Raw genomic sequence first — 11,039 nt, 5'->3', positions numbered from 1 at the left:
CTGAGTTCAAGGTCAGCCTGGTCTATAGAGTCAGTTCCAGGACAGCCAGGGCTACACAGAGAAACCCTCTCTTGGGAAAAAAAAAAAAAAAAAAAGATTGTTGTTTTGTTTTGTTTTGTTTTGTTTTGTTTTTTGCCTGTTTGTTTTCTCCTGTAATTCTTTAAGGGATTTTTGTGTATCCTCTTTAAGGGCTTCTATTTATTTACCTGCCTTCTCTTGTATTTCTTTAAGGGAGTTATTTATGTCCTTCTGAAAGTCCTCTATCTTCATCATGAGATGTGAATTTAAATCTGAACCTTGCTTTAGTGGTGTGATGGTGTATCCAGGACTTGCTATAGTGGGGAATTTGAGTTCTGATGATGCCAAGTAACCTTGGTTTCTGTTGCTTATGTTCTTATGCTTGCCTCCAGCCATTTGATTTTCTCTAGTGCTACCTGCCCTCACAGAATCTGACTGGAGCCTTTTCTTCCTATGATCCTGGTTGTGTCAGAACTCCTCAGTCTAGCTGTCTCTGGGATCCAGTGATTCTGGGATCCAGTGATTCTGGGATCCAGTGATTGTGGGATCCTGTGATCCTGAAATCCTGAGTGTGTCAGAGCCCCTTGGGAGTCAACCTGCCTCTGGAACCCTGAGATCCTGGTGTGAACAAGCTCTTGTGTTCCTGTGATCCTGTGATCCTATGGTCCTGTGATCCTGGGAGTTTTGGAGTGCCTGGGAGTTTTGGAGTGCCTGGAGCTTTGTCTTGGTTTTGTGGGACTGTCTGCAGTGTTTGCTCCCAAGGTCTGCTCAGTACACCTGCTCAGACCAGAAGGAAACTGTGCCATTGGTTAGGCATGATTCCTTAATACCTGGGCCCCCCTGGTCCATTCACTTAGTTTCTACTTGTTTCTTTTTCTGGCCTGAGTATGGTTATTTCCAGCTGTCTATTCTTGTTGAATGAATTTGCTTCTTTTTGCTCTAAACTTATCAGATGTGTTATTAAGCTGATAGTGTATGCTCTCTCCAGTTTCTTTTTGAAGGCACTCCGAGCTATGAATTTGCTTCTAAGGTAGAATTATTTTTGTGTGACTATCTTCTTTTGGGTTTATTGAAAGAAGATTACTTTCTTGCTTTGTCTTGGGTGTAATTTTCCTCTTTATGCTGGAGTTTTCTATCTATTATCATTTGTTGGGCTGGATTTGTGGAAAGATATTGTTTAAGCTTGGTTTTGTCAAGGAATGTCTTGGTTTATCCAACTTTTGTAACTGTAAATTTTGTTGGGTGCAGCAGCCTGGGCTGGCATTTGTGTTTTCTTTGGTTCTGTATGACATCTGCTCTGGATCTCTTTGGTTTTTAGATTCTGTGTTGAGAAGTTTGCTATAATTCTGATTGGTTGGCTTTTATATGTTACTTGACCTTTTTCCCTTACTGCTTTTAATATTCTTTCTTTTCTTCATTTTGTTTTGATTATTATGTGACAGAAGGAATTTCTTTTCTGGTTTAATTTATTTCGGTTTCTATAGGCTTCTTGTATGTTTATGGGCATCTCTTTCTTTAGGTTAGGGAAGTTTCCCTCTATGATTTTGTTGAAGATATTTACTGACTTAGGAATCTTCACTCTCTTCTGTACCTGTTAACCTTATGTTTGGTCTTTTCATTCTGTCCTGGAATGCCTGGATGTTTGAGTAGGACCTTTTTGCAATTTGCATTTTCTTTGACTGTTGTGTCAATGTTTCCTATGGTATTTTCTGCTTCTGAGATTCTCTCTTCTATCTCTTGTATTCTGTTGGTGATGCTTGCATTTATGTCTCCTGATCTTTTTTTCGAAAATTTTCTATCTCCAAGGTCACCTCCCATTGTGATTTCTTTATTATTTCTATTTCCATTTTTAGATTTTGTTCTAAATCTGGATGTTTTTGTTTAATTCCTTCACCTGTTTGGTTGTGTTTTCCTATAATTCTTTAAGGAATTTACGTGTTTCCTCTTTAAGGGCTTCTACTTGTTTACCTGTGTTTTCCTATTCCTTTAATGCAGTTATTTATGTCCTTTTTTTAACATCCTCTATCATCATCATTATATTTGATTTTAAATCAGAATCTTGCTTTTCTGGTTTTTGGGTTATCTAGGGCTTGCTGTGATGGAAGAAATTGGTTGTGATGTTGCCAAGAAACCATAGTTTCTGTTGCTTATGTTCTTGGGCTTGTCTCTTGCCATCTGGATATCTCTGCCGTATGGTCTTGCTGTCTGAATGCAGCTTGTGCCTCTTGTGAGTCGGTGAGACTATGATAGTATGTGTGTCAGTACTTTTGGGAGATTAGTTCTCTGGTAGGATTGGTATGTGGAGAGTTGCAATCTCAGGTATGTCAGTACTCCTGGGAGATCAGCTTTTTCAGGGCAGAATTTGGTTACAGAGATCTGTGGTGCAGGGTTAGCTCCAGGTAGCAGATGGAAACCAGAAGGATTTTGGCTCCTGTGAATCATTTTTATTATCCATTTTTCATTGGTGAGCATTTGTATTGTTTCAACTTCCTAAATGTGCCTAGATATAGTGGCCAGGAACACAGCTTTGTATCACCGAAAATGCTCAGCAAATAAGCATTCTTCATTTCTCTCTAATTATTCTAACTCTCCAATTTCACCTGTTGTGATATATATATATATATATATATATATATATATATATATATATACACACACATATATGTGTGTGTATGGGTGTATGTGTATATATATAATCAGTTATCATGTTACCTTCCACTCCTACTTTCTTATACCTAGAAATTAATTCTCAATAATTTTATAAATGATCCTATTTGTGGTATATACTATTGTAGTGTATGGACAACTGGTTTGATTTCATTTAGCATTGATGAGTAATTTAGTTCTTCTAGCCTTTCTATGTGGTTGTTTCAGTGAGAAATATCACTCTGTCGTCCATTGTTGTTGCTTTGAGGAATTTAACACTTGTTGTGGTAAGGTTGTTATGAGGAGTTTGTGGACTTGTTGGAGGAAGTATAACACCCAAGATGCACTTTTAGAAATTAGACCATGATGCCATTTCTCTTTCTCCCTTTCTTTTTGTTTTATGCTTGCTGTTAGGATCTGAGCTCAGAGATTCTTTCAAATTTGCTAAGTTTAGTGGCTTACATTTCATCTCTTTGGTTTGATATGTATGCATACACACACACACACCTATACACACATGGGCAGCACTCATCTGTAACCTGTACTATCATTTTCTGTTTATATATATTCAAGCACTTTAAACATGTTTGTGCCATGAATATATTCTCCCTGATAATATAGGTTTACTTCCACAGGCGCCTAGAATCTTTCCTTCTGTGAGAAAAAAACATCAAATGAACTGAAACTGACAGTCATTCTACACAATGTTTGATAAGTCCTTAAAGCTATCAAAATGACTCAAAGTAAATGAAATATGAGAAGCTGTCACAGTTCAGAGGAACCTAAGTATATATGACAACTTCATCTAGTGTGTTATCTAGGTGTGTTCTGAATGGTAGTCATGAAGCACAAAGGTAGAATGGAATTTAGATCTGAGTTCAGTGGCTTATGGTTATTATTTCATATATTTTAGGAACTGGGAAAAAATCTAATTACATTTAAAGAAGAATTAATCAACATAAAAGAAACTTCCCCCAAATGTTCCTCAGCTAAACATATAACAATATTAATGCACTAGTGAAAAAATGTGTTATTAATAGTATAACACAATACAAACATGGAATCATGTGGGAAATGAATGGTTACTAAATACTGGTTTCTGAAAATCACTTTAAACCTCAAATTAAAATATATACATAGAAGAATATATTTAAAGTTGGATTTTTCCTATTCTCTTTAAATCATATATGTTCATGAATATTAACAATATACATACATACACATGTACATGTTTATTATACAAAAATAAGTGACACAAACTATAGCAGCATGTATCTGATAATATTAAGGTATCCCAATATCAAAAAAGACATAATATGAAGATACATCAATAATTTTTTCATATTATTAAATATATTGCAAAACATGTAACACTGATATTTTTCTAAAAGAATGGCCAATATAACTAACTCTACTTTTCTATGTATTATTAGAATGATTTATTCACTAGTTAGTCTTTGATGAAAATGTTTACTTAAAACATATTTTTTCATACAATATTCTAATCCTGGTTTTCTAATCCTCTCTCTCCTCCTAGATCCTCCCTAGCTCCTTACCCACCCAAATGCAATACTTTCTTTCTCTCTTTAGCAAACGAATTGGTATCTAAAATATTATAAGAACAAACAAGAATAAGGGTAAACAAATAATACATAGTAGCAACAGAGAAACACACACAGGTGGAGAGAAACACAGAAATCCCATAAAAACACAGAATTAGAAACAATAATATCCAAGCAAAATAGACTGGAGGAAAAAAAAAAAAAAAAAAAAAAAAAAAAAAAAAAATTTGAAAAAAAAAAAAAAAAAAAAAAGACTATATAAAGCATTTTAAGCCAAAATCATTGAAACAACTACTGAGTTTGTTCGTGTTGGTCATCTACTGCTAGACATAGGGGACTGCCCTTGTGTGTTGTGATTATATCTATTGAGACTCTACTGGAGAAACTAATTTTTTTCCTTTTGAGCAATTATCAAATGGAAATACAGTCTGTGTTAGAGAAAGTGTTCATATATGTTTCAGTCCTGTTATATGAGGAAGCCCTTGTTTCCTTGTGTCTTCCACTGGCTCTTAAAATTTTTCTGTCTCTTCTTCTACAGCGTCCCTTATTCTTGATGGAAAGGATTTGATAGAAGCATCCCATTTAGAACTATTATTTCAAGACCTTTCACTATATACACATTGTCTAGCTTTGGGTCTGTGTATTTTCCCCCATCTACAGCAGAAGGAAGCTCTCATGATGACTAAACAAAAAAGTGATCTATGAATACTCCAGATTTATCACTGAGTAATTTTGTTGTTAGGGGCTGCTAAGAGAACAGGATTATTTAGTTTTCTATTAGGTGTAAGGCCTGTTTAGTGTCCAGACTTTGTACAGCTTAGCAGTGTTTCATTTCTTAATCAGTTAACAAATGGGTTCCATTTGTTATATTTTTTAATAAAATATTTTTGTTTAACAGGACTTTGAGATTTGATATTACAAAATTATTTAAGGTAGAATAACTAATTTGGAACATGAATTAAAATGATTATATTTTTATTTGTTGATGTTTTTATTTATATAATTATATAAAATATTAAGCTTCTAAAATACTGATTCTGATATTTTAATATAATAAATTAAAGTGTTTAAATAATTTTAAAAAATGTTGCCAGGTTTATATTTTCAATTTTATTTTAATTTCAGTTCCCATGTTTAGGGTACTTTTAGTCTATAAATTATTTGAAAAATGAAAGAACAGTTGCCAAAAATTATATATATTGAATGAATCCCATATATGCTCACAGCTTACTCTCTAAATTTTAGCTACACACAAAAAAAATTAAACAGAAAATTTAAAGTTTAATATTTTATGTAAATCAGACAATTTAGCAAATATGTTATTTAATAATGCTTCATTTTAAATTTTGATATCAAGGTATATTTATTTTTTATAATTCTATGATGATTTATTTACTCAAACAGAATTAAAAATAATAATTAGCAATAGAAGGACTTTTTGTCAGTATAGAGTTTACTTTTCGCCAAACTGACATGATAGCATTTTGAGAGTATACTACAAGGATTCCATAAAAATGTTTTTTAAATATTCAAATTTTGATATTTTAATGAATGGTGTGTGGGGGGCTCAAGGTTCTAACTGTGAGAGTTGAAAGAAGAATGAGTGCAGACTCTGTGACAACAGTGTAAAGATATTTTCATGAACTCAAGTGTAATAATAAAATACAGTTTCTTCTGAATATATTGCTTTAAAGAAATCTAGCACTAGAAAATCCCAGCTTCCAGGAACCCAAGAGTGTTTCAGGACCCAACAGAAATGACATTAGCCAAAATACCTAACAAAGGGGAGATAGAACCTTTAGAGACCATATCCAGTGGATAGGCATGCCACCTGGTTAAGGGATGGTGCTACCCACACTTTTCAAAAATATTAATCTAGAATTGCTCCTGTCAAGAAGAAATGCAGCAACAAAGAGTGGAGCAGAGACTGAAGGAGAGACCATTTAGAAACTGCATCACCCCATCTGCAGACACCAAACATATCCATTATTGTTAATGCCAAGAAGTGCTTGCTATTGGAAGCCTGGTATAGCTGTCCTCTGAAAAGCTTTGCCAGAGCCTGACCCATACAGATGAGAATGCATGAGGCCAACCATCGAACTGAATGAAGGCACCCCAATAAAGGAGTTAGTGGAAGGACTGAAGGAGCTGAAGGGGTTTTCAGCCCCATATGAAGAACAACAGTATCAACCAACCAATCCTCCCTCCTCCCTCCAGAACAGGGACTAAACCGCCAACCAACGAGTATACATGGAGAGACTATGGAACCAACTGCATATATAGCAGAGGATTGCCTAATCTGGCATCAATGGGAGAGGAACCCTGTGCTCCTATGAAGGCTTGATGACCCAGCATAGGGCACTCAGGTGGAAGTGGGTGAGTGAGTGGGTAAGCACCCTCACGGATGCAGGGGAAGGAGATAAGATAGTTTGTGGAGGGAAAATTGGGAAGCAGATAACATCTAGAAAGTAAATAAATAAAATAACCAATAATTTTTTTTCTTTCAATTGTAAAACTTGTGCTGGAATTTTGGTGGGAATTGCATTGAATCTGTAAATTGCTTTTGTCAAGATGGCCATTTTGGTTTATCCTACATATTCATGGAGATCTTTCCATCTTCTGAGATCTTCAATTTCTTTTCTTTAGTGACTTGAAGTTCTTCTCACACACACTTGCTTGGTTAGAGTTTGTGGCTATTGTGAAGGGTGCTGTTTCCTTAATTTCGTTCTCACCTTGTTTATCATTGGTATAGACGAAGGCTACTGATTTCCTTTTCTGGTAGAATTTTGGGGGTTGTTTTTTATATTATCATATCGTCTGTGAATAGTGATACCCTACTTTCTTCCTTTCCAATTTGTATCACTTTGACCTTTTTTATTTTTTGTCCTAAATGTGAATATTATATTGAGTAAATAGGGAGAAAATGGCAGTTTGGTCTTGTCCCTGAATTTTGTGGGATTGTTTCAAATTTCTCTCCATTTAATTTGATGTTGGCTACTGGTTTTCTGTATATTGCTTTTATTATACTTAAGTCTATTTCTAGAATTCCTGATCTCGCCAAGACTTTTAACATAAAAGGGTATTGAATTTTATCAAATGCTTTTTCAGCACCTAGTGAGATAATCATGTTATTTTTGTTTCTTTGTGTTTGTTTCTATAGTGGGTTATATTGATGGATTTTCATATATTGAATCACTTCTGCATCCCAGGATGAAGCTTACTTGATCTTGATGGAAGATGTTTTTGATGTGTTCTTGGATCACGTTTGCAGCAATTCTATTGAGTATTTTTGCATCAATGTTCATAAGTAAAATTATTCTGAAGCTCTCTTTCTTCGTCATGTCTTTGAGTAGTTTGGATGTCAGAGTAACTGTGGGATCATAGAACAAACTTGGTAGTGTTCCTTTTCTTTCTATTTTGTGGAATAGTTTGAGGAGTATTGGTATTAGCACTTTTCTGAAGGTCTGGTAGAATTCTTCTCCTAAACAATCTGGCCCTGTGCTCCCCCTGATGCCCCTTTGGGAGTGTTTTAATGACTGCTTCTATTGTCTATGGATTCTAGAACTGTTTAGGTAGTTTACCTGATGGAGATTTAAGTTTGGTACATGGTATATGTATAGAAAATCATCCATTTCATCTAGAGATTCCAGTTTTGTAGATTTTTTGTTTTAAGATGTGATAGGATTTTGTTTCAAGATGTGATAATTTTTTTAATTTTCCTTTTCTATTTTTAAATCTTCCTTTTCATTTTGTAATTTGTTAATTTGGATATTTTCTCTATCCTTTTTATTTAGCTTGTTTAAAGGTTGGTCTATACTGTTGATTTCCTCAAAGAACCCACTCTCAGTTTTGTTAAATCGTTAATTTGTTCTCTTTGTTTCTAATTAGTTGATTTCAGTTTTCAGTTGACTATTTACTGGAGTCTTTTCTTCTTGTGTATGCTTGACTCTTTTTGTTCTATACCTGTAAAGTGTGCTGTTAAGTTCCTAGTATAAGAACTCTGCACATTCTTTATGAAGGCACCTAGTGTTTTGTTTCCCTCTCAACACTGCTTTTATTGTGTCCGATAAGTTTTGTGTATATTGTGCCTTTAATTTCATAGAATTGTAGAAAATCTTTAAAGTTTTGGGTTGTTTTTTTTCTGGTTTTTTGGTTTTTTGGTTTTTTGGTTTTTTTTTTTTTTTTTTTTTTTTTTTTTTTTTATCCACCACTGACCAATTGGGTAGAGTATTGTTCCGTTCCCAGGAGTATGAACATTTTCTCTTATCTTGATTGCTCTTGAAATCCAAACTTATTCTGTGGTGATCTGATAGAATGCAGGTGGTTATTTCAGTATTCTTCTATGTGTTGAGAATTGTTTTGGGTGTGATTATATAGTCAATTTTGTTCAATATGACAAAATGCAATCTACAGATTGGGAAAAGATTCTTACTAGCCCTACATGCAACAGAAGTCTAATATACAAAATATATAAAGAACTCAAGAATTTAGACACCTAAAACCCAAATAACATAATTTTAAAATGGGGTACATAGCCATGTAGAAATTTCTCAACAGAAGAACCTTGAATGGAGGAGAAGCACTTAAAGAAATGTTCAACATTTTAATTCATCAGGGAAATTGAAACCAAAATGACCCTGAGATTCCACCTTACAACAATAAGAATGGCTAACATCTAAACTCATGCAACAGTACATGTAGAGGGAAGAGGATACACCTCCATTGTTGGTGGGATTGCAATCTTCTATAACTATTCTGGAACTCAAACTGGTCATTCCTCAGAAGAGTAGAAATAATTCTACCTGAAGACATAGCTGTGCTGCTCATGGACATATACCCCAAATTTTCTCCACCATACCACAAGGACATGTGTTCCACTACATTCATAGCAGATATTATTTATCACCAGAAACTGGAAGCAACTTAGATGTCCTTCAACCAACAAAAAATATGAAAAGGGTGATTCATTTACATAATGGAATACTATTTAACTATTTAAAACAAGAACTTCATGAATTTTGCAGGCAAATGGATAAAACTTGAGAGACTGAAGGAATGGCCAACCAATGACCAGACCAACTAGGGATCCACTGTGGAGGCAGAAACCAATTTCTGACACTATTACTGATGCTATGCTGTGCTTGGAGAGAGGAGCTTAGTATGGCTGTCCTCTGAAAGGCACTACCAGCAGCTGACAGAGACAGATGCAGATAATCAAACAGTCAAGCACTGGACTGAAGTCAGGGATCCCTATGGAAGTTAGGGGGAGTATTGAAGGAAATGAAGTTAATAACAATCCAATAATAAGCCCAATAGTGTCAACTAACCTGTACCCCTGGGAAATCCCCAAGACTGAGTCGCCATCCAAATAGCATTCAAAAGCTGGTCTGAGGCCCTGGCACTTATGCAGCAGACAATGCCTTGTCTGTCTTCTGTGGGAGAGATGTGCCTAATTCTGTTAAGACATTATGCCCCAGAATGGGGAGAAACAGGGAGGCACACCCTTTAACAGGTAAAGGGGAATAGAGAAAGAACTTTGCTAGGTGGTATTGGGAGGGAGGCAAAATTTGAGATGTAAATAAATAAAATAACTATTAAAAATGTATGCCATGTATATAGTATAAAAACATTTTCAGATATGTTCAATATATTGTCATAATTACATTTTAACTAAAAATCTGTATTTCCTTTCTTACAGTGCTTCAAACTTTTGAAGAACTGAAATCAAATTCACATATACCACAGAATGGTTACAAGATGTTTTTATTTTAAATTCAGGGAGTATGATAGAGATAAAAAATATATTTTCTAGAACTTTGTTTTTTCCAAATTAGTACTGATGACCAGTCAAAGTTTTTACTAAAAAGCTATGTTTGCATATATGGCAGTATATTGAAGCTTACACTGCCCTATAATGTACAAAATTTATATTTATATTTATATTTATATTTATATTTATACCTTCAAAATTGCAGTTTTGATACTTATAGATGTTATTTTTAAACTATATTATTTATAATATATAAGATTGACAATAATTTTATCTTTAATATTATAATAGTAAAATGATATAAGAGATACTATATAAGTAAAATCACATTTAATTTAGATGCTGGATATCTCTTGTAAGATTCAGATTACATATAATTGAATTATTTATTCCTAATCATAAATAGTAAATTACCCTGACAGGTTATTTCTGCAGTCGTTGTACTGTGTAACTTTTTTAAAATAAGTAATGGCATATATATGCCTTTCTTTGAGAAATGCCAATATTAAATTCCTTTTATCCTGTAGTGACGTTTTAAAACACAATTTCAAAAGAGAATTGAAATAATCAGAAACTACATCAGTTTAATAAATCAGAGACTGAATTTCTTATTCCATCCTATTTTACATTTTCTTTTTCTGTTCTGATGTTGTTTTGTGAAGCAAAGTCTACCAACATAGCCAAGGATGCTCTGGAACTCATGACAAATTCACCTCCCTCAACTTTCATCCAAGTGCAGGGATTATAGACAGGAGTAAGTATGCCTATTATGCTAATCAAATGAAATAAATCCAATAAAATTAACCAAATATATCAAATAAAATTCATTAAATTGAATCATCTTTGTGCTCTGGTATTCTATTGTACTTATTTTATTGCTAATATTTATTCTTATTTCTCTCCTATGTCATTTATTGGCTGCATGTTACATAATAATTTTGCAATAGACTGTGTAGATTTTTCTCTCAGGTTAAATTATACTGCCAATTGCATGCATTATCCTGTTATGTCCGACCAGTGGCTCACATATCTGGGTTCTGTTC

This window comes from Mus caroli, chromosome 1, assembly GCF_900094665.2.
Source record: "Mus caroli chromosome 1, CAROLI_EIJ_v1.1, whole genome shotgun sequence".
In the NCBI taxonomy this organism is placed as follows: domain Eukaryota; kingdom Metazoa; phylum Chordata; class Mammalia; order Rodentia; family Muridae; genus Mus; species Mus caroli.
This window is presented reverse-complemented; position numbering follows the sequence as displayed.